The sequence below is a fragment of the Lygodium microphyllum genome, chromosome 6 (assembly GCF_053477565.2).
Source record: "Lygodium microphyllum isolate KBCC chromosome 6, Lygodium_microphyllum_v1.1.10, whole genome shotgun sequence".
Taxonomy (NCBI): domain Eukaryota; kingdom Viridiplantae; phylum Streptophyta; class Polypodiopsida; order Schizaeales; family Lygodiaceae; genus Lygodium; species Lygodium microphyllum.
In genome coordinates this window covers 5,338,555-5,363,890 of record NC_141140.1, presented here as the reverse complement: position 1 = coordinate 5,363,890, position 25,336 = coordinate 5,338,555, and positions in this window count along the sequence as shown.

The following is a 25,336-nucleotide window of genomic DNA, read 5'->3' as shown; positions in this document are numbered from 1 at the left end:
TCGTAGGTTGTTGAATGGTATGCATTATGGTTGATACTATTAGGCCAAGAAGGCCAGGTGATTTGGATATAATGCTCTTTTTCATTAGGTCAAGATTGCTATGTATCTCTTTGGTGTGGGTGCATTTAACGATTTTTTATTTTTGTGTTGCACTAGACAGGTTTGAAGGAGCACCAAGAGGGAGCCAATTGCTGTAAGGACAATTTTTGTGGCTAGTCTAGGTGACATCTTTCATTTTCATATTATTTTTCTTGAAGTAGAATGTGTAATGTGTATTTTCCAGATTTTTCTTGCTTATGTGGGGAACAAAAAATCAGGCATGAAGTTCTTAGATTAGGTTAGGTATGTTTGTGGAGGTTTGAGTAGTTGGCTGCCTCTTGCAAAGATATTGTTAAGCATCCAAGGCCTATTTTAGAGGTTAGTCCTAGTGACCCTGTCCGTCTAGCCTACTATGAATTTGGTCCTAAAAACCCATGTTAGTGGTGAGGCAATTAAGAAAGCCTAAAAAATTAAAGACAAGAATGATACATATATCTAATATATATATAATACGACGGTGTACTAAAAGGAGTTTCAGCCCCTGAAGTAGGAAAATCAAAAGAAATAAAAATTTCAAAGAGCTAATGTTCATCACGTTACGAAGGCTTGGTAGTTTTCTATTGATGAGTCAAGACGAGGCGATCCCATGTCTTCCTAGAGGTGGCATATTGCCAAAAAGAATATGAAGATAATTGGACCAAAAATAAATGTAAGTGGGAACAAAAATAAACATTGTGTTACCTCATAAGATCTTGATAAGCTCTTGGGTATCCAGACTACACTTGAGATGGATGCCCTATTCTCTTTGGGTCACAATATTGTCATATCCCTCCTTTTTACACATTCCAGTACCAAATAGTAAAGAATTAAGAATGTGAGAAATGAAAAAATGAATATAAATGAGACATGTTATAGGAGTACTTGCCTAGTAGAAGTTTCTAGTCTACATATCATAAGTGAAATAGATGGGTCAGGCCACCACTTAGGATTGCCTCTTTGATAGTTCTTTTAGCGAGATTATTGGAAGAGTTGGTTCGCAGCTACCTCTTGATCTCTTTATTAGATCATGCTTAGTTAGAATTCATTCCTTGAATTTAGTCAGCAGATAGGGTGAGATTTGTATTATGCTAGGTTATGTATTTCATTTGTAGCAACTTGATGCTCTTTATGGTTTATGTATGTGTACAAATCACTTCGTGGGTTTGATAGGAGGAGTTGCCCTATCCTATGGTCACCAATGAGAGTTGATTTTAAGGTGAAATTTAAAGCATAAAAGTGGCCTAGGTACCATAAAAGTGGCATTTTTGGGGAAAAATGTATCGATCATGGATCAAGGAGCTGGAGTTTTTTTAGGTGCATTTGGACGTAAAAAATCCAACACAAGTGTTCATTTGTGGATATTCACAGTCCACTTGACCTCCTATTAATTAATTTCCGCAAGGTGTTGCGTGTCAACAAGTAGTTACTTGATCAAAAAGCCGAAGAGCAACTAATAGAGGCCAATATAATAGTTTTTAATGCCAAGAAGTCCCTCTTCCAGTCTAATCATGAATTTGGGATTATTTGTCCCTTTTTCTTAGCCTGAAAGAACTTTTGAGAAATGCCACCGCAACAGGGCTGAGTTGTTTATTTGGGAAGTTAAAATTGAATGAGGCCTAAAAGATGCCTAAATTCAAAAAACCATATCATGATGAAGAGGGACGCCCATTTTTAAATGCATTTTTTGAAGATTCACAAAGTGATGGAATCCTAGCTTCTCCTCCTGGGGTTGACACTCTTGAGTTTTTCACTTCATATCACAAGAAACATCAAGTGAATTGATGCATTATATGAAAACTTTATATTTCACTCTTTCTCTCTTCTCTTTCTCACCATAATTATTGTTCATAGTATGAGCTAAGATGATGCGGGACAATGGGTGCAGGTTGGTGAGGAGATGCCAAGAACGGAACAAGGAAGCACAAAGGTGAGCATCAATGGTTGTGTGATGGCATCAAGGGCTCCATTTTTTCGAAATACGATGCATCATGTGTGTGGAATTTATTGTAAGTGTCAATTTATTGCATATTATATTGTATCTCTTGTGTTTATCATGGAATATGGTTGAAAATGCTGAAGTTATGTTTTCTAATATGTGAAATCATGAAAAAAGTACTTACGTTTAGTCGTTTATATAAAAAAATTAAAACCACAAAACGCAAGATGCAAGATTTAATGCAAAAATTGGAGATTTGTTGGACTTTTGTGAATTCAGTGTTATTCAAATGGAATAATAATTGATATGCTAATGATTCACAATCCATACTAGTCATAAAAAATAGAAAATTAGGAAATTTTATTAATGTATGTTCAAATAAAGGAAAAAACCATGAAAGTTGGTCTTATTAAAGAAAAATTAGAAAAAAAATAGTTTCAATGTGCAAACAATTATAAAGAATTAACAGATTGCATGGATGTATAATGAGGATAGATCATGAGGGTGTGCCTCAATCTACCTCCATTTATGTGTGAGAAGTATGTATGTATTGCTTATTTATATTAAAAAATAACGACAAAGTCCTTTTAAACCTCTGCACAAAAGTGAAACTAAAATGATAGGGAAAAAATGATTGAAAATAGATAATGTTTAAATGAGTTCTGATTTCACTGCATATTGTGGCATTTAGGCTTTTTTAAATTTAAGTTTGTAGAGGAATAGTAGCGCAGGTTAGCCTGATACTATCCTTTTGCAATGCAACATTATGTTAGAGAAATGAAATCATGAAACAACTATTTTTGCACGATATATGGTTGGCTTATACTTAAAATTGTTTAAGTACAATGAGTCATGCACTACAAGGAAAGAGAGGTATAGCGACGGCGGATAGCGACACAGGAATAGCGGCGTCGCTATTTCGTCGCAAATGCGACGCAAATAGCAACGCCCCACAGGGAAAAAAAACAGGGCTGAAACCCGAGCGCGTTTCATTTCGCACATTTTTGTGAGACATTTCGAGAGGGAGAGCGAACGTTTTGCATAGAGGTTGAGAGAGGGAGAGGAAGAAGGCTTGCCACCGCCGCTGCTACCGCCGCTGCCATTCGTGAAGGAGAGGAGGAGCCTTCATCATGAAGAGGAGCTGCCAAACCCTCACCATATCTTTACGGTGAGTCCATTCTCTCCTTCTTTTGCTTGTTTAGGGTTTGATTCTCTCCTTCTTTTGCTTGTTTAGGAGAAGAAATGAGAGAGAAAGAGGGAGAGGGAGAGCGAGGGAGAGAAAGAGAAAGAGAGGGGGAGAGAAAGAGAAAGAGAAAGAGAGGGAGAGGGAGGGGGGAGGAAATGAGAGAGGGAGAGAAAGAGAAAGAGAGGGAGAGGGATGTGGAGGAAATGAGAGAGGGAGAGTGCATTCTCTCTCTCTTTTACTTTTGCTTATATGATTTGTGCATATAGATTGAGAGAGGGAGAGGAAATGAGAGAGAAAGAGAGGGAGAGGGAGAGGAAGAGGGAGGAAATGGGAGAGGGAGAGGGAGAGGGAGGGAGAGAGAGAGAGAGAGAGAGAGAGAAGAGAGGGAGAGGGAGGGTGAGAGAGAGAAAGAGAGGGAGAGGGAGAGGGAGGAAATGGAAGAGGGAGGGGGATGAAATGAGAGAACGAGAGGGAGGGAGAGTGTATTCTCTCTCTTATTTATTTATTTTTTGTATAATTTGTATATAATGAGAGAGGGAGAAGAAATGAGGGAGAGGGAGAGGGAGAGGGAGGGGGAGCAAATGAGAGAGAGAGGGAGGAAGAGATAGAGGAAACAAGAGAAGGAGAGAAAGAGAGCAAAAGGAAATGAGAGAGAGAGAGGAGAGAGAAAAAAAGAGAGAATGAGAGAAGAGAGAAAAAGACATAAGATGTTAAACATAATAGGCAAAGAGAGAAAGAGAGGGTGTGGGTGAGGGTGAGGGCGAGGGAGGGAGAGGAAATGAGAGAGGGAGAGGAAGAGAGAAAAGGAAATTAGAGAGGGAGAGGAGAGAGAAAAATAAATGAGAGAGAGAGGAGAGAGAAAAAGAGAGAAAGATCATTAAACCTAATGGAAAAATAGAGAAAGAGAGAGTCAGGGTGAGGGAGGGAGAGGAAATGAGAGAGGGAGAGAGAGAAACAAAGGGAAATGAGAGAGGGAGAGGAGAGAGAAAAAGAGAAAAAAATTATTAAATCTAATAGAGAAAGAGAAAAAGAGAGGGTTAGGGTGAGGGAGGAACAGGAAATGAGAGAGGGAGAGAAAGGTAAATGAGAGAGCGGGAGAAGAGAGAAAAAAAATGAGAGAGAGAGAGGAGAGAGAAAAGAGAGAAAAATCATTAAACCTAATAGGGAAAGAGAGAAAGAGAGGGTGAGGGCGAGGGAGGGAGAGAAAATGAGAGAGGGAGAGGAAGAGAGAAAAGGAAATGAGGGGGGAGAGGAGAGAGAAAAAAATTGAGAGAGAGAGGAGAGAGAAAAAGAGAGAAAGATCATTAAACCTAATGGGAAAAGAGAGAAAGAGAGGGTCAGGGTGAGGAAGGGAGAGGAAATGAGAGAGGGAGAGAAAGAAAGAAAGGGAAATGAGAGAGGGAGAGGAGAGAGAGAAAAAGGAATGAGAGAGAGAGGAGAGAGAAAAAGAGAGAAATATCATTAAACCTAATGGGAAAAGAGAGAATGAGAAGGTCAGGGTGAGGGAGGGAGAGGAAATGAGAGAGGGAGAGAAAGAAAGAAAGTGAAATGAGAGAGGGAGAGGAGAGAGAACAAAATGAGAGAGGGAGAGAAGAGAGAAAAAGAAAAAATCATTAAATCTAATAGAGAAAGAGAGAGTCAGGGTGAGGGAGGGACAAGAAATGAGAGAGGAAGAGAAAGAGAGAAAGGGAAATGAAAGAGGGAGAGGAGAGAGAAAAAGGAATGAGAGAGAGGAGAGAGAAAAAGAGAAAAAATCATTAAATCTAATAGGAAAAGAGAGAAAGAGAGGGTTAGGGTGAGAGAGGGAGAGGAAATGAGAGAGGGGGAGAAAGAGAGAAAGGGAAATAAGAGAGGGAGAGGAGAGAGAAAAAAATGAGAGAGGAAGAGGAGAGACGGAAAGAGAAAAAAATCATTAAATCTAATAGAGAAAGAGAGAAAGAGAGGGTCAGGGTGAGGGAGGGACAGGAAATGAGAGAGGGAGAGAAAGAGAGAAACGAAAATGAGAGAGGGAGAGGAAAGAGAAAAGGAAATGAGAGAGAGAGAGAGGAGAGAGAAAAAGAGAAAAATCATGAAACCTAATAGGGAAAGAGAGAAAGAGAGGGTTAGGGTGAGGGAGGGAGAGGAAATGAGAGAGGGGGAGAAAGAGAGAAAGGGAAATGAGAGAGGGAGAGGAGAGAGAAAAAATGAGATAGGGAGAGGACAGAGAAGAGAGAAGAAGAGAAAAAATCATTAAACCTAATAGAGAAAGAGAGGGTGAGGGTGAGAGAGGGAGAGGAAATGAGGGAGGGAGAAAGAGAGAAAGGGACATGAGAGTGAAAAGGAAATGAGCTAGATAGGAGAGAGAAAAAGAAATATGAGAGAGAGAGGAGAGAGAAAAAGAGATAAAAATCATTAAACCTAGGGTGAGAAAGAGAGAAAGAGAGGATACCCTAGCACCTGCTACATAGTATCATAGTACTGGGTACTTGGCACTATGATACTAGAGTACTAGGTGCTAGATACTAAGATGCTATGATATTATGTGCTAGGAACTGAGTACTAGGTACTAAATACTAGTGTTCTATGATACTATATGCTAGGTCATAGAAAAAGAGAAAGATGGAAGGAGAGGATAACAATCTAAGAAAAGAAAAGAATGATAACAAAAACAAATTGTTTGTTGTAACGTAGACAAAATGGAAAATGAAGAAGGTCATGTTGTTCAAGATTGTGAGGCGTATCTTAATCAGCGTGTCCCATGTCCTTGCTCTCAATGCAAGCTAGAAATTAGAGGAAAACGCCGATTTTCTATAGAACACCTATGACGATTTGGCGAGTTTCAATCTGAGATCATTGATCAGGCGATTTTTAGCAAACGGTAATTTGAAGTTAATATCAATCATGCATTGTACTCGCAAGCTAATTGAATACCATATACAATAAGATTGGGTCTCGCTGGCAAATTTTCTATCCAGGGAGGTGATGTCTCATCCCAAGGAGGAGTGCACCCTTTGCGGCCAATTAGAAGAGTACGTGGGCGTGCGATGGATGGAGTGCAGGAGCCAATTCACCACTTGCAAGGCCAGTCTATACCGTCAATGCCAGAGGAGACAAGCAACCTTCCAGACCTACCTATAATCCTGGAGCCTGAGATGGAGGCAATGATCGATGCATTGATTCCCATGGATGTCGAGACTTCTGATCCGCTTAGAGAGGAAGCATCCATACCATTATATAATGGGTGCCGAGTATCTCGGCTGAAGACATTGCTTGTACTCTTAAGTGTGCAAGAAAAATACGGGTGGAGCGATACGAGTGTGACCGAGTTGTTTAGGTACCTTGTACATACGCATCGTTGATTTTTTTTCGGCACTATTATGACAAATATTTTTGCTTTTTCAAAGTGTTTATAATTTTTTTCAGGTTACTAAAATATCACATATTACCACCTGCAAATACCATGTCAGAGTGTCGTGATGATCCACAATATGTTTTACAAAAGCTTGGCATAAACTACAATAACATCCATGCATGTATCAACGATTGCATACTGTGGAGACATGTCCAAAGTGTGGTACTCACAGGTATCAACAGGACTTGCAAGGGCAAACCATCCCTCAAAAAGTTATCAAACACTTTCCGCTTATCCCTCGCATAAACCACATGTTTCGTATGTCCGGCATGGCGAGCTTGACAAAGTGGCATGCGCAGAATAGGTCCACGAATGGAGTTCAACGAATATCAACGGATTCACGCGCATAGAGCCACATTGACTCTACCTTCCCAGGCTTTGCTCATGATCCAAGGAATGACATGAACCCATTCGGTATGCGCTCAACTTCTTACAGTGTGTGGCCTATAGTACTTGTCAACTACAATATCCCTCCATGGCTTTCTACAAAGAAAGGACATCTCATCCTTAGCTTACTTGTCCGCGGCCGCTACAAAGTCAAAAATATGGACGTGTATCTTCGTCCATTATTCGATGAGCTTAAGAGTTTGCGGGAGGAGGGGGTCACTATGCAAGATATGAGTAGGCGCGATGGTCGGCGGTCAGCCAATATTCGAGCCATTCTTATGTGGACGATGCATGACTTTTCGGGATTCGGAGAGTGCTCAGGTAAGCAGGCCTCTGTTCTTGTTGGTAATATCTATATTTTATCTCGTTGAAGCAAGTATTCACTAGGTTGTGGTGTTGGAACATGTTTGGTTACCTCAGGTTATCATGTATGTCCATTGTGCAGGCCACAGTTAGACTCCCGAAGGTCACGAACCATGAAGAAGATGGTATATCAAGGACACGCTGCATTCTTACCAGAGGATCATGAACTCAAGGAAGGTTTCCTTGGACAACCTCCAACACGTATAAACGCCACAAGCTGGTACGAGCAAAAAATGGTCCACGCGGAATCACATCCAAATGGAGTGCGGCAGTTCTTAATTTTCTACAAGTTGCCATATTGGACCCACTTACAGGTCAACCACTTGTTGGATCCCATGCATATTTTCAAGAATGTGGGCAGCTTGCTATGGGACCACATCACAGGAAAGAGAGACACTATAGGGGCACGAATGGATTTGAAGGAGGTAGGTAAGATGGAGGCGCTTTGGGCCGCACTCGAGTGCTGATGGTTGCGTGTAGCTTCCTCGCACTCCTTGGGTTTTGTCCACTAAAGAAGAGCGCATTGTGAAGCAAGTAATCAAGTCTATCCGCACTCTGACGGGTATGATGCGTTCTCTTAGGTCCGCATTTTCTAAAGACGACCAATTATCAGGGCTAAAATCCCATGACTAGCATAAGATATGTCAGGTTTGTATTACGAATGGATTGTAATTGGCGTGTGCATTTTGCTATTTGGAGTGTAGCCATTATTCATAATGCTTTCTCATTTGTGGTAGTTTGTACTACCGATCGCGATCGCAGGATGTCTTACTCCAGAAATATGCAGGGCCATTTATAGGTTGTCGACTTTGGTGCAATGGATCTCAAAGAAGGAGATTAAGACGTCCTCTATTGAATCCGTGAGGCCGGGAGCAGTGGAGACGGTCCTTCTCTTACTTGCCCACCAGCATGTTCACGATACAAGTCCACCTTCTTGTGCATCTTGCTTCATGAGAACCCTTAAAGGCTTTGTGCAACAACGAGCTCGGCCAAAAGGTAGCATGGCTGAAGGTTGGTTGGTGTCTAAGGCGCTAGTGTATATTTCATAATGGCTACCAACGGTGGATCCAGACAATGAAATGCTATGGTCGCTGAAGAACGATGATAGACTGATTGGAGATATGGTGGTTGGAAATGGGATAGAAAAAAGAATGGATGCCTCAATGGAGGAGAAGGTGAATCACTTTTGTATGTCGCACCATGCCTCTATGGAGACGTGGCTCGCCAAGTACCAAATCGCTAGACAAGATCGAGAGGAAACGCGAGCTGAATTCTGACGTAGTATGCATCATCGACCGATTCGATATCCCGAAGGCATGGAGGAGATGCCGCGGTTCATGTCAACGCGATGGCTACATGGAGCTTTGACCGCAACGTCTCGCAAAGGGACAGAGGTCTAAAAGGAGGAGTGGAAATTATCGAGGGGATGTAGTCCAAAGGTGACAAGGGGTTTAGAATTTGTCGTATCTAAATTTTATATGCGACATCTAATTTGAGTGTTTCAATGTATAGTACAAAATATATAGTGTAGCGTGGTCACGCGGACGGCATTTTCCCGTGGAGCGTATTGACAAAATGCGCTCCACAATGGACTATGGTATCATGGCAAGGTTCGAGTGGTGCACAGATCGGATGTTATACGCTCGTGTAGTGAATGCCGGAAGGTCCCCAAGAACAAAAGAACTCTACTTTTTGCACAAAATTCAATGTAAAAAGCATGAATGACATGAACAAGAGACCAGTTGGGTGCAATCTCCCCCCATGCCTTGTGTGAGTGCTCTACAAAGCATGTATTTTATATATTAATCATCTTCATGCTCAAATAATAGCCCAAATTACAAAATAGCAAGCTTTTAGCTTTTGAGTTTGCTTTAGCACAAAATAGAAATAAAGCTAACGGACGGTGCCCAAAGAGTCTGGCATGCCCAATACAATGTCCAAGCAAAAATAACATAATCGTGCACCCATGCGCATACAAAATAATAAACAAATATCCAACGCCTCAATAAATAGGCGCGACAAAATATAGGCGCCATGCCTAAGGTATGCGCCCATCAAAATATAAATGATAAATCGAATACTCGCTATCCTCCAATGCTTTTCTCCGCCACTGCTGCTATCTCTACACATCAACTGAAGCATTCACAATTGTTAGTAAAATAATACAATTAAACCGACAAAAGTGAATACCTAGCAGTCTTCAGCTACATAAATAAATCAACTGGTTAGAAATCAATCCTAACCTTAATTCATTACGAGTGCGCACTCAAAACTCATAAACGTTTATTAATTTAATATGCATTTTGCGGAATCACCCGCTATGGAATCACCCATGTACACACTAAATTAATGAAATGCCCAAAAAGGACAGGCGTCCCCATCAACTTCTCGCACAAAGAATCCACTTTGTGTATGAGCCCCAGTCATCAAAGTTTACGGAATCCACCGTAAAACCTCACGGAATCGACCATGGCAGGGAATCCACCGTGAAATATGCCTCCTGGCATCATACCCCTGGGGTGGGATAGCAATTGACCTCAATTGCTATTAGCTCAATGTGGAGCTAACAGAGTGGGGAAAGCATTGAAGTCTCTAGCGTGCATCCATTGGGCTTCTTCTACAGGATGGTTCTTAAATTTAACTAGATATCTAGAATATCTTCGGCCAGTTCTAGTGGTCATAAAATCAGTATCTATGATAGCTTCAGGTTCAAGTATTTCAGTCTCTTCCTCTAACAAAGGTGGGTTTTCATAAACAGGGTGTACAGGTAATTGGCCTCTAAATGGTCTTAGTAAACTAATGTGAAATGTGTTGTGAATTTTCCAGTGAGGTGGTAATTCTAACTTGAATGCATTGTCATTAATTTTATGAATGATCCTAAATGGTCCATAGAATCTAGGGGCTAATTTCACAACTGGGTGTCTATCTACACTTTGTAGTCTACGTTTTTCTATTCTCAACCAAACATAGTCATCAACTTTGAAATTCATTGCTTGTCTTTTCTTATTGGCTTGTTTGGTATATGATTGCTGGGCTTTGGCAATCATGTCTTTAACCTCATCAAAAATAGTATTATGCATACTAGCAATATCATCAGCACTCTGAATTCTATTTGACAAAGATGCAACAGGTGTAGACAATCTATAACCATAAATGACTTCAAATGGTGCTTTCTTTGTAGATGTGTGTGGTGTATTGTTATATGCAAACTGTAATAAATGCAAATGTGTGTCCCATGTCTGCGGTTTAGAAATAGTATAAGCACGTAAAAGATCTAGAATAGTGCTATTAGTAGCTTCTGTTTGTCTGTTAGTTTCAGGATGAAATGCAGATGAGAAATCAATTTTTGTGCCTAGGTTAGCAAACAAAGTAATCCAAAAGTTGTTACAAAATCTAGAATCACGATCAGAAATAATAACTTTTGGTAGTCCATGGTTAGTGAAAACAGTTTTCAAAAACAATTGTGCTGCCTGTGATGCTGTTAAAGTTTTCTTACATGGAATGAAATATGCTTGTTTACTAAACCTATCTACTACTGTCCAAATCATATCATGGTTAGATTTAGTATTAGGTAAACCAGTAATAAAATCCATAGAAATTTGTTCCCATGGTCTCGATGGAATAGACAAAGGCATAATTAATCCATACTGTTTACCATGATGTCTCTTAACTCTTTGACAAATCAAACATTCAGAAACAAAATTAGATGCATCAGTGTCCATATGCGGCAAATAAAAATCTTCAGTTAATGTACGTAAAGTAGATATGATACCTCTATGACCTTGATATGGAGGACAATGAATCTCATTCAAAACAAAAGATCTGAATGGATCATAAAAAATGAATCCATCATTATAAGATAGTGAATCAATAGGAATCAAGCTATTTTGAACTAATTTATTCCAATCAGCATGAAAAGTAATGTCTTGATGATAAGTATCTTTCATAGCAATCAAAGAATCAAAAGATATAACAGAAATATTATGAATGGCAGGTCTTCTACTTTATGCATCGGCCACTACATTTTCTTTACCTGGTTGATATTGAATGATAGGATGAAAACTCTGAATAAAGGATGCCCATTTGATATGTCGGTCAGATATTTGAGGTTGGCTAAGTAAATGTCTAATACTTTGTTGGTCGGTCTTAATCATAAATTCTGAACCCATTAAGTAGGGTTTCCATTGTCTTAAGGCTTGTACAACAGCTAATAATTCTTTGTCATATGTGGAATATTTCAATTCAGAGGGTTTCAGCTTACAACTAGAATAGGCTATGGGATGATTGTCCTGCATAAGTACAGCTCCTATTCCTGATCCACTAGCATTAGTCACTACTAAAAAGAATGGTCTATTAAAATCAGGCAACTGTAGTACAGGAGCATGGGTTAATGCATGTTTCAATAAGTCAAAGGATTTCTGTTGATTATCGAACCAATGATAAACAATACCTTTTTTCAGAAGTTTGGTTAATGGTAAAGCAAGTAATGAAAAATTACGCACAAACTTCTTGTAGAAACTAGCAAGACCTAGGAAAGATCGTAACTCATGCACATTTTTAGGTACAGGCCAATTCAATATTGCATCTATTTTCTTAGGGTCAACTTTAATTCCATCAGATGATATAATATGACCTAAATACTCAATTTCTGTTTTAAAGAATTCACTCTTTTCCGAATTTGCATACAGTTGATTATCTTTTAATAACTGGAAAACCAATGACAAATGCTCATAATGTTCTTTCTCATTTTGACTAAACACCAAAATATCATCAAAGAATACAATTACACAATACCGATATTTCAAAAATATACGGTTCATCATTCTACAAAATGTAGCAGGTGCATTAGTCAATCCGAAAGGCATCACTAGAAATTCATAATGACCAAACTGTGTCCTAAATGCAGTCTTGAATATGTCAGACTTATCTAGTCTCACCTATGATAACCAGATTTAAGGTCTATTTTACTAAATATAGCAGAACCTTGCAGTTTATCCATAAGGTCATCGACTCTAGGAATTGGATACCTATTCTTTACAGTGATCTTATTTAAAGCACGATAGTCAATGCACATACGATAGGTATTAGTCTTTTTCTTTACTAGCAGAACAGGTACACCAAATGGAGAACTATTAGGTCTAATCAATCCTTTATTTAGTAATTCCTCAACTTGACTCTGAATTTCTTTTTGCTCTATCTGGTTATGCCTATATAGTGCTTTGCAAGGTGGTTGGGTACCAGGAATCAAATCTATTTTATGGTCTTCTAGACGTGAAGGAGGTAAACCAGGTGGTAGATCTTCGGCAAAACATGTAATATTCCGCGTTACAAAAAAAAAAAAGAATTAGTTTAATGGAATTTTTTTTAATATTCCCCCCCTTATCCCTCCAGCCGACTGACAAGCTGGAGGGGGGGAGGGGAATATAAGGAGCTACTAAGCTCCTTGGTGGAGCCTTTGGAGGGAGGGAGGACATGCATGTCGACACGCAAGGAGGGAAGATCCCCCTCCCTTCCACTATTTAAATGAGGCAGGGGGGGCCGCTGTAGAAAAAATGGAGGCGGAGCCCTCAGAGAGAAGGCCGAAGGAGACAAGGAGAGCACTGCCATGAAGGCGTACGCCGTCATACTGCCGAGAAGGAGAGAGTGAGTCTCTGAGTGCGTCGTGAGGAGGAGTGGAGAGGAGGCGTTGCAGAGGCTGCCGTCATTCCTCTGTCGGCCCAGCAGCCTGATCTTAGCCGCCATCTGTCGATAGCCTCCAACTCCCACATGCCTTTGTGAGGCTTCCAGAAGGCTTGGAAGCTTCCAAGGGAACTTCCTAAGCCCCCTTTTCACACCTTGTTTCCCCCCCTCCCGGTTTTTAATTCCCCCCTAAGCCCTTGTTTCCCCCCCCTCCCGGGTTTTAATTCCCCCCTAAGCCCTTGTTTCCCCCCCCCCCCCCCCGGGTTTTAATTCCCCCCTAAGTCCTTGTTTCCCTCCCCCTCTCGGGTTTTAATTCCCCCCTAACCGCTTGTTTCCCCCCCCCCTTCCCGGGTTTTAATTCCCCCCTAAGCCCTTGTTCTTTTTCCCCCCTCTTAGCTCTTTAGACTATTCAAGTCACACCCATAGGCCTACTTTGTCCTTAGGCTACCTTGCGGACTTCCATTCTCTTGCATTAATTCCTTCACTCACTTTTTAGATCTTTTTGTGCAAGTGCTCTCTTAGTTGAGCTTTGTGTTCTTAGTTTTATCAAACAAGCCGGTGTCCACACACTCCCATGTCCTAAAAATCCAATTCATCATCATGGCCTCGTATGGTATCCCGTAAGGAAGAAATAGCCGTGAGATAAAAGATAGGGAGGGAAGTAGAGGGAGTGAAAAGAGGGAGTGAAGGAGGAAGAGTGGGAAAAAGGTAAAAGAAAAGGAAGGAGAAGACGGTGGAATTCCAAGAAGAAAAAGGAAAAGGCTATCTCACATTCGAACTACGATGCCGCCGAAGAAAGTCCCAGGTGTAGCTGCGGGAGGGTCATCTCCCGGTATCCATGTGGATATCTCACCTCAAAGCCATGTTTTTTCTTCTTGGTGTTAATTCGGTTTTAAGTCGATCATGCAAAGAAAAATTGTTAAGGATAGGATATATTTGTTCGAGTTATTTTTAAACGAAGGAGTTAGCTTATGAATGACAATGTATACAACTTAGCTTTCTTCAAATTGCATCAAGCATTATAAAATTACAAGCAAGATTAACCATTTACTATAGTAATATATTCCTAAAGTGTAGAAACTATATCTTGCACCATTAGTCTTATTCCCTTTCGCAACGATTCATGGTAAATAGCTAAATTCAAGAAAGGTTTCTTCAATGCTCAAATTACTAGGGAGTTATCTTTGCTAGTTGCACATCTTAGCAAGGAAATTGTTGTTATTTGGCATGAGTTCATCTTTAAAGGAGGCGGAAGTTAAATGTTAGGAATTAACAAGTATAAAAATTAGATATACGAATTCATTTGGAAAGAAAATGTAAAAGGGGACTGCTGGATGACACTCTATTAACACTTTTCCCCTGCTATTTGAGGACTTGGGACTAATAAAGTGTGTATATACCAATTTCACAGCTAGGCTTTTTTGTCCCAAGGAGTATTGCCGCTCTTTGTATCACCTTGGCATTATGCTATATGCCAAATTAAACTGTATTGATTGGGAAAGTAAATTGTCACAAGGATAGTAAAACCGTGACAAGACAATTAATATTACCTTCCAAAAGTTAACTAAACCAATCTAAACATAGAAACATTCATACCCTAAACAGTTGACTACTTTCCTTACTGTAGGGACAATAAATTCATAAAGATAAGAAACTAGGGTTTGTCCCTAAGGTTCTTAAATGAAGAAACCCTAGGCCTGACATTCGTCAGCTTAAAGAATCTAAACAGATTATTCCATCGCAGGACTTGCGCAACATGTATGAAATCATTTTGTGATTGATTCACAAGGAGAAAAGGGAAAAACCCTCATCAAGGACAGCAGATCCTTACGCAAGTTATCTTGCAAAAAGACGTATTTTTGGATATCCTTCTAAATAAGAAAAGTTGTAAACCAGAAACTAGCATATCTAAGGTACCTTAGGGTTAACCAAGTTGGGTATGCCCTACACCAGAATGTAAGAAATCTTGCCAAGTTACAAGACACCTTGGGAACGAGTGCTGATACACTCAAAAAGGAAAGAACACTTCCTTAGCAGTTTGCCATACAACTGGGTTGATTAATGGAAATGTTTGTGCTTGCTAGAGATTTTAGGGCTCTGTTTGAATTATGAATTACAAATTAAATAAATACATATACTTCAGGTTAAAGGCCTGAAGGGAGAGGCAGCTTCAGTTACCCCCGACTGCCTGCTTGACCCTAACCAAGGGGGTTGTTTGACCGCGCCGGGAACGTGGACCGAACCCGCCGCGAGAGGTCTCTTCGTTGAGTTCTACTTGGAGCAGGAGGACGCTTGGGTGCCAGGGGGGCTCTGGCCGTAAATCCCTCGCCTTTCGGGTCCTGCACAAGAGGCTAACGTGACTCGGGATTGGATCTCGAGGCCCGCATACTAGTTGACGGGCAGAAGCTTGGAACAGTAATCCCTGGAGATTACTGGTTAGCCTTCGGGCAGATTATGGAAAAGCCTACGGGAGGAATTCCTTGTATTTCAAAGATAAAATGATGAAATGTTAAAAGAACTTGCTTGATGTTGTTTTTCCATGTCACGTGATAAGGTTACGTGAAGGAACCAGTGCTTAACAAGGTAATTAAAGAAGCTGATTGTTATATGTCAAATTAATGTGTTAGATAATTACATAACTAAAACAAACCGAGGAAAGTGCGGAGGATGGGCCATGGGTCCGTGCTACGGTTGGGTGGTCCCGGTTAGCCGGGAACTTTTCTCAAAAATCTCGAAGAACAGCAGAATGATCATCATCATCAAAAAGAATAACGAGAACGATGACCTAGAGTTACGTCTTACCCGATTTACGCTGTTTTAGGGGAACGAAATGGGACTATGCCTTATGGCAAAGAGGTTGAGCTTTGCATCCCTCTCGTTTCCCATTCTCCTTGAACCAAGTGCAGCGTGAATCCGCTTCGGACCTGGCGTTTCTGCGTAAAGTAGTTCGCTTGGGTCTGACGCTAGTTGTTGTTAGCTAATGACCCATTAGGAAAACCCTAATTCCGGTCAATCCTAAGTGGAAACGGCCAGGATACTTCCGCTACGTGGCAGACGCGGAAAGAACTAGATCGCAAAACCCGTAACATTCCATGGGAGTGCCGGGCGGAACTTTCTAGACATCCTTTCCGATGGACTGCTAAGACGTGTCCTGGATGATACTAGGGGACACGTTACAATTGGTATCAGAGCCGACTAACAACGGAATTGTTTTTATGAGATCTCAATAAAATGAAGTAAAGAAATTATTGCTGTCCAAACATTTCCTCATCTTCAATGCTGTCTTGCAGAACTATGAAGCGTGGAACAAGTTTTTGGTGTTTCGGGTCATGTTTATGACTGTAATGCATTCTCCGCTTTATAGACAAAGAATTGGGATGATGAACATCCTGGAGCAGATTTATAATCCATCACCTTTATACATAGAACGAAGATGGATGGGGTCTTCAGGAATCTACTATATAGCTGCCCACCGGTTCGCTTATCTACAGACCAACCTAAAGAGGATCAAGTGGTTGGAAGACTTAAAAGTCGTGAAGCTGTTCATTTTTGTGGAAGCTCACGTAGATTCGACTTTACATATTCAAGGTCGGAGGGTTGAAATGAACTCATATGTATATGAGGAAGTAACCCGTGTAATCCCAGCCGACAGGATTAAAGTGTTGGGCTGCCATGAGAAGTATGGATTCCAACGAAAAGGGTATCCCGAACTTCTAATGAATTATCGATTCCTAAAGATCCATGACCCAAAACCCTACTATTACACAATTCCTGTAGACAAATGCAATACAACGTTGTTCTCCCCAAACTGAATGTAATGATTGGATTATCATCACACGAGACGTTGTATAAGGCTACGCCCATGTAAATATAAATAAAGACTTCTTTTATCAATAACTGGCTGTGCATCAGAGTTGTTAAAAAGTTAAGTAGCTTCATTATTTACGAGATATCTGAACTAAAGATAAGCTAACGTCAATTATCATATAATAACGTTCAGAAAACTTTTAGCCAGGCACAACCCCAGGTACAGGTTCCAAATTCGCCCCCTACATCAAGTACTGCTGTGACCCAGGAGAAGAAGTTCCTTCTCAAGCAGATAAAGCCACCCGAGTTTGACGGGAGAGGCAGATTCGTCCAGTCTGATGCTGAAATTTGGATTGAATCTATGGAAGATTACTTTGAAGCAGCTGGTACTGCACCTACCAATCAGGCCATGCTCGCCAAGTTAAAACTCACCGGCGAAGCCAGACTTTGGTGAAACAATGGTGCAGGGATCAAGGGACTTCAAAGGGGTCCGTTACCTGGGAGAAGTTAAAGAAAGCCGTGTAGGGGAGATATTTGCCACCTGCATATCGTACACAGAAAATGAATGAGTTCTACGAGCTAAAACAGCTAGGACTCACTCTGGACGCATACTACTCTAAATTCATCTCACTTTTAAAGTATGCGCCACAGATGGACATGATGCAACAGGTGTCCAAATTTTGCGCGGGCTTAAATCCACCCGTAAATACCCGTCTCGAATCTATGCGTCCATCACATCTTCAGGATGCACTCATTCGAGCGGCGCCTATAATTCAGGAGATGCAAGCTAGACCAAGGGGTAACAAAACTTGGTCCTATAGTGACCCGAACAGAGGAGCATTCAGACATCAATTGAAGAGAGTTCAAGGTCACAATCAGGGACAAAGGAAGAAACCAAGGACAAATAACGTCAACAACTTTGTTCCTACTCAAAGTAATGGCCGAAACCTCTGATGTTTCCACTGCAATGAACCCGGTCACTTCAAGAGGCAATGTCCCAAGCTCAGTGGGGGAAATCGTCAAACGCCTTTCCAAGGTGCAGGCCGCGGTCAAGGAGCCGCCACCCATGGAAGAGGAAGAACTGCCTGCATTGCCAATAGGCAAAGATACGAAGAAGAAGATGAGGAAGATCCGACTATGGAAGCAAAATTCGAAAGAGCGACCGTCCATGCCGCTTTACACAAGAAAGGGCCGAATCGCTAGTTCTCGGTGATTCAGACACCGTCGGACTATCAAGGTAAAGGTTTCAAAACCTTGATTGATTGTGGCAGTACACATTCCTTTATCTCACCAGCATGTGCAAAAAGATTAGGAATAGCCACAGTAGAAGCACCTACCCTGCTTGTGGAATTGGCAAACGGTCGTGAGGTAACTTGTACCAGGCAAACTGCTAAGGTGGAATTCTTTCTGGGAGGAAAGGAAACCTCAATTAAATTCAGAGTCATGAATTTAGGTATCCATGAGTGTCTACTCGGGATGGATTGGCTTAAGCCTAATGACGCCCACATCCACTGTGGAAAGGGTCAAGTTTCCTTTCGAAACTCTGAAAGGGAATTTGTCACAACTCAAGGTGAGGCAGGAGTGCCAAGAATCCAATTAGCCAAAGTATCTCGGATCATAAAAGGAGTCAGAAAAGGATTACCCGTTTACCTGATCAAACTCAATAAGTTAGATCAAAAGCAAGAGTCTCATGAAGGACCTTCTTGGCTAAAGGAATACGCTGACGTATTCCCTGAGGAATTGATTGAACTTTCGCCTCCAAGAGAAGTAGATCATGAAATTAGGCTAGTGCCTGGAGCTGCACCAATTGCAAAGAGACCTTATAGAATGTCCATACCTGAAGCAATTGAGTTGAAGGAACAACTCAAGCAACTGTTGGATCAGGGTTACATCCGGCCTAGCAACTCACTGTGGGGAGCTCCAGTACTATTCCAGAAAAAGAAAGATGGGACACTTCGACTATGTATTGATTACCGAGGGTTGAATCAATCAACAGTCAAGAACAAGTATCCTATTCCTAGAATAGATGAGCTTCTTGATCGTCTTCAAGGTGCAAAGATCTTCTCCAAGATTGATCTCAGGTCAGGTTACTATCAAATAAGGATCAAGGAAGAAGATATTCCAAAAACGGCCTTCAATACAAGATATGGGCACTTTGAGTTCTTGGTTATGTCATTCGAGCTTACAAATGCACCTGCCACCTTCAATAGATTAATGCAGGATATTTTTAGACCATATCTTGATGATTTCGTGCTTGTCTTCTTCCATGACACTTTAGTCTATTCCAAATGGGAAGAAGATCATGAACCTCAACTTCGGATTGTCCTTGAGACAATGAGGTCCCATAAGCTGTATACAAAAATGAAGAAGTGTGCATTCTTCAAGCGTCAGATTGAATATCTGGGATTCATAGTATCATCAGAAGGAATATCAGTAGACCCAGCTAGATGTGCTTGAATGGCCAATACCAGTATCCATCAAAGAAATACGTAGCTTTCTTGGCTTGACAGGATGGTATAGGGTCTTTATAAAAAACTATGCTTTGATTGCAGCACCTCTTACAGACTTACTAAAGAAGCAGACTTCTATTACATGGTCAACTCCCGAACAAAATAGCTTCGACAAATTGAAGCAAAGTTTGGTATCAGCACCTATTCTAAAACTTTCTGACCTCAATAAGGAGTTCGAGGTAGTAACTGATGCCAGCATTCTTGCCTTGGGGTGTGTACTTATGCAGGAAGGTCATCTAGTAGCATACTCTTCAAGGAAATTGAAGAGTCATGAAAATAATTATGCCACGCATGATCTGGAATTATTAGCTGTCATCCATGCTCTAAAGCTTTGGAGACACTACCTGTTGGGTAACAAGTTTACTCTAGTAACCGATCATAAGAGTCTCAAATGGATTTACCCAGAACGAGCTCAACATGAGGCAACGTCGGTGGATTGAAGTATTGGAGGAATATGATTTTGAAATCAAGTACCGACCAGGGAAGGAGAATGTAGTTGCCGATGCACTCAGTCGCAAGGCATTCCTAAATTCCCTAATCTTGCAGAATCCATCAATGGCCAGATCTCTGGCTACAAAGGTATCTATGCCAAACAACCCTATACTTGAACTAGCTAGAGAGGAAGCATGCCATGATTTGACCTACCAAACAATGATAAAGGAAATATCTACCAAGGAGCAGAATCAGAAGTTACAAGCTAAGTATCAGGAATTTTCCATTCATAATGGGCTTGCCTACTACAGAACAAGGCTGTGTATACCAACAAGCCAGTCACTTAAGCAGAAGATATTATGGGAAGCTCATGAGTCTCGTTCCAGGACATCCTGGCTATGCAAAAACTCTTAATGCAGTTAGGAAGAGCTACCATTGGGAGAGGCTTAAAGGTGACGTTCTCAAGTATGTCACTGAATGTTTGTCTTGCCAACGTATCAAGCCCGAACATGTCATGATGCCAGGGAAACTGCAACCGCTTGACATTCCCCAAATGAAATGCGAATTCATCAGTATGGATTTTGTTGTGGGCTTACCCCAACTCCATGGAGGATACAATTCCATTTTGGTTGTGGTTGACATACTTACCAAGGTTGCACGCCTGATTCCAGTAAAGACAAACTATAAAGCCTCCGACATTGCAAGATTGTTTATCAAGGAGATATTCAAGCTACATGGATTACCTAAAAGAATCATTAGTAATCGAGATTCTCTCTTCACATCACACTTCTGGAGAGCTATCTTTGAAGCTATTGGGACTCAACTCTGTTTTAGCACCGCCTACCATCCCCAAACAGATGGCCAAACAGAGCGAGTAAATCAAATCATTGAGGATATGCTTAGGACATACTGCTGTCGAGAGCCGAAGAGGTGGATTCAATACTTGCCATTAGTTGAATTTTCCTACAATGCTTCTTACCAGCAGAGCATTCAAATGACCCCTTTCCAGGCATTGTATGGTCATGATTGTCGAAGTCCCCTAAACTTTTCTGATCCAACCCTAAGAGTTGAAGCTTCAAGACAAATGTTGGAGAAAATGGATGATCAAATAAGTTCAATAAGATAAGACATACAAGCAGCCAACGATAGACAAAAGGCATATGCAAATTTGAAATGTCAAGAAAGAGTCTTCGAAGAAGGAGACATGGTCTTCATTTGGGTACGCCCTAAAAAGAGTTCTCTATCCCTAGGAGAATGCAAGAAGCTAAGTCCTAGGTATTGTGGGCCGTATAAAATCCTCAAATGCCTAGGACCCAATGCTTATAGATTGCAACTCCCTGAGAACCTAAAGGTTCACAATGTATTCCATATCAGCCTATTGAAAAAATATGTACCCAATCCTAATCACGTACTTGATGACCAACAAATTGTAATGACTAGTCAAGGAGTCCTTGAACTAAGGTCGGAAAGGATCTTAGATGTTAAGGGAAAAATAGTTAAGATCTAGAACCTTGAAAGAATGCCTTGTCCAGTGGAAAGATTATCCCGAAGAGGATGCCACTTGGATAGATGAAAGCTCTCTCAACCATCAATATCCCCAGTTTATCTCGAGATGAGGACATCTCGATTTCTCCAACGGGGAGAGAATGTAATATTCCGCGTTACAAAAAAAAAAATGAATTAGTTTAATGGAAATTTTTTTTATTCCCCCCCTTATCCCTCCAGCTGACTGACGAGCTGGAGGGGGGAGGGGAATAGAAGGAGCTACTAAGCTCCTTGGTGGATCCTTTGGAGGGAGGGAGGACATGCGTGTCGACACGCAAGGAGGGAAGATCCCCCTCCCTTCCACTATTTAAACGAGGCAGGGGAGGCCGCTGTAGAAAAAACAGAGGCGGAGCCGTCAGAGAGAAGGCCGAAGGAGACAAGGAGAGCACTGCCATGAAGCCGTACGCCGTCATACTGCCGAGAAGGAGAGGGTGAGTCTCTGAGTGCATCGTGAGGAGGAGTGGAGAGGAGGCGCTGCAGAGGCTGCCGTCATTCCTCTGCCGGCCCAACAGCCTGATCTTAGCCGCCATCTGTCGACAGCCTCCAACTCCCACGTGCCTTTGTGAGGCTTCCAGAAGGCTTGGAAGCTTCCAAGGGGGCTTTCTAAGCCCCATTTTCACACCTCGTTTCCCCCCTCCCGGGTTTTAATTCCCCCCTAAGCCCTTGTTTCCCCCCCCTCCCGGGTTTTAATTCCCCCCTAAGCCCTTGTTTCCCCCCCCTCGGGTTTTAATTCCCCCCTAACCCCTTGTTTCCCCCCCATCCCGGGTTTTAATTCCCCCCTAAGCCCTTGTTCTTTTTCCCCCCTCTTAGCTCTTTAGACTATTCAAGTCACACCCATAGGCCTACTTTGAGGTTGACTATATACTTAGTGAGTTATTTAAATGGGCATCCCAATAGTACCTCATTACCAACTCCTTCAATGTTAGGTAGCTTGTATAAGATGGTAAGTAGACTTTCAATCTCAATTGTCAAGGTGATTTGACATTCCCCTAATAACGCTTAAGGAGGTCTGCAAAGCCTCAAGAGAAACATGAAAACCTCGAGGAAATGAGCAATCCGAGAGCTCATAATATTGCATACCACAAGGATGAGCTTATCCATTTACTTTCCAATTTTATGTAACATGGCCTCAAATTTTGGGTATCCTCCTTTTGCATTTGCCTAGATCAACACTTTCTCACTGGCATATACCATTTACATTCTTTTTTTGGTTTAGCAACCAGCTTGGCAAAGAGTAATTGATACAATTTGCACAAGAGCAAGCTCACAAGAACTCTTATACAAAAATCTCTTGCATTAATTCCTTCACTCACTTTTTAGATCTTTTTGTGAAAGTACTCTCTTAGTTGAGCTTTGTGTTCTTAGTTTTATCAAACAAGCCGGTGTCCACACACTCCCATGTCCTAAAAATCCAATTCATCATCATGGCCTCGTATGGTATCCCGTAAGGAAGAAATAGCCGTGAGATAAAAGATAGGGAGGGAAGTAGAGGGAGTGAAAAGAGGGAGTGAAGGAGGAAGAGTGGGAAAAAGGTAAAAGAAAAGGAAGGAGAAGACGGTGGAATTCCAAGAAGAAAAAGGAAAAGTCTATCTCACATTCAAACTACGATGCCGCCGAAGAAAGTCCAAGGTGTAGCTGCGGGAGGGTCATCTCCCGGTATCCATGTGGATATCTCACCTCAAAGCCAGGTTATTTCTTCTTGGTGTTAATTCGGTTTTAAGTCGATCATGCAAAGAAAAATTGTTAAGGATAGGATATATTTGTTCGAGTTATTTTTAAACGAAGGAGTTAGCTTATGAATGACAATGTATACAACTTAGCTTTCTTCAAATTGCATCAAGCATTATAAAATTACAAGCAAGATTAACCATTTACTATAGTAATATATTCCTAAAGTGTAGAAACTATATCTTGCACCATTAGTCTTATTCCCTTTCGCAACGATTCATGGTAAATAGCTAAATTCAAGAAAGGTTTCTTCAATGCTCAAATTACTAGGGAGTTATCTTTGCTAGTTGCACATCTTAGCAAGGAAATTGTTGTTATTTGGCATGAGTTCATCTTTAAAGGAGGCGGAAGTTAAATGTTAGGAATTAACAAGTATAAAAATTAGATATACGAATTCATTTGGAAAGAAAATGTAAAAGGGACTGCTGGATGACACTTTATTAACACTTTTCCCCTGCTATTTGAGGACTTGGGACTAATAAAGTGTGTATACACCAATTTCACAGCTAGGCTTTTTTGTCCCAAGGAGTATTGTCGCTCTTTGTATCACCTTGGCATTATGCTATATGCCAAATTAAACTGTATTGATTGGGAAAGTAAATTGTCACAAGGATAGTAAAACCGTAACAAGACGATTAATATTACCTTCCAAAAGTTAACTAAACCAATCTAAACATAGAAACATTCATACCCTAAACACTTGACTACTTTCCTTACTGTAGGGACAATAAATTCATAAAGATAAGAAACTAGGGTTTGTCCCTATTCTTAAATGAAGAAACCCTAGGCCTGACATTCGTCAGCTTAAAGAATCTAGACAGATTATTCCATCGCAGGACTTGCGCAACATGTATGAAATCATTTTGTGATTGATTCACAAGGAGAAAAGGGAAAAACCCTCATCAAGGACGGCAGATCCTTACGCAAGTTATCTTGCAAAAAGACGTATTTTTGGATATCCTTCTAAATAAGGAAAGTTGTAAACCAGAAACTAGCATATCTAAGGTACCTTAGGGTTAACCAAGTTGGGTATGCCCTACACCGGAATGTAAGAAATCTTGCCAAGTTACAAGACACCTTGGGAACGAGTGCTGATACACTCAAAAAGGAAAGAACACTTCCTTAGCAGTTTGCCATACAACTGGGTTGATTAATGGAAATGTTTGTGCTTGCTAGAGATTTTAGGCTCTGTTTGAATTATGAATTACAAATTAAATAAATACCTATACTTCAGGTTAAAGGCCTGAAGGGAGAGGCAGCTTCAGTTACCCCCAACTGCCTGCCTGACCCTAACCAAGGGGGTTGTTTGACCGCGCCGGGAACGTAGATCGAACCCGCCGCGAGAGGTCTCTCCGTTGAGTTCTACTTGGAGCAAGAGGACGCTTGGGTGCCAGGGGGGGCTCAGGCTGTAAATCCCTCGCCTTCCGGGTCCTGCACAAGAGGCTAACGTGACTCGGGATTGGATCTCGAGGCCCGCATACTAGTTGACGGGCGGAAGCTTGGAATAGTGATCCCTGGAGATTACTGGTTAGCCTTCGGGAAGATTATGGAAAAGCCTATGGGCGGAATTCCTTGTATTTCAAAGATAAAATGATGAAATGTTAAAAGAACTTGCTTGATGTTGTTTTTCTATATCACGTGATAAGATTACGTGAAGGAACCAGTGCTTAACAAGGTTAATTAAAGAAGCTGATTGTTATATGTCAAATTAATGTGTTAGATAATTACATAACTAAAACAAACCGAGGAAAGTGCGGAGGATGGGCCATGGGTCCGTCCTACGGTTGGGTGGTCCCGGTTAGCCGGGAACTTTTCTCAAAAATCTCGAAGAACAGCGGAATGATCATCATCATCAAAAAGAATAACGAGAACGATGACCTAGAGTTACGTCTTACCCGATTTACGCTGTTTTAGGGGAACGGAATGGGACTATGCCTTATGGCAGAGAGGTTGAGCTTTGCATCCCTCTCGTTTTCCATTCTCCTTGAACGAAGTGCAGCGTGAATCCGCTTCGGACCTGGCGTTTCTACGTAAAGTAGTTCGCTCGGGTCTGACGCTAGTTGCTGTTAGCTAATGACCCATTAGGAAAACCCTAATTCCGGTCGATCCTAAGTGAGAACGGCCAGGATACTTCGGCTACGTGGCAGACGCGGAAAGAACTAGATCGCAAAACCCCTAACATTCCATGGGAGTGCCGGGCGGAACTTTCTAGACATCCTTTCCGATGGACTGCTAAGACGTGTCCTGGATGATACTAGGGGACACGTTACAAAACAATCTTTAAAATGTGCAAG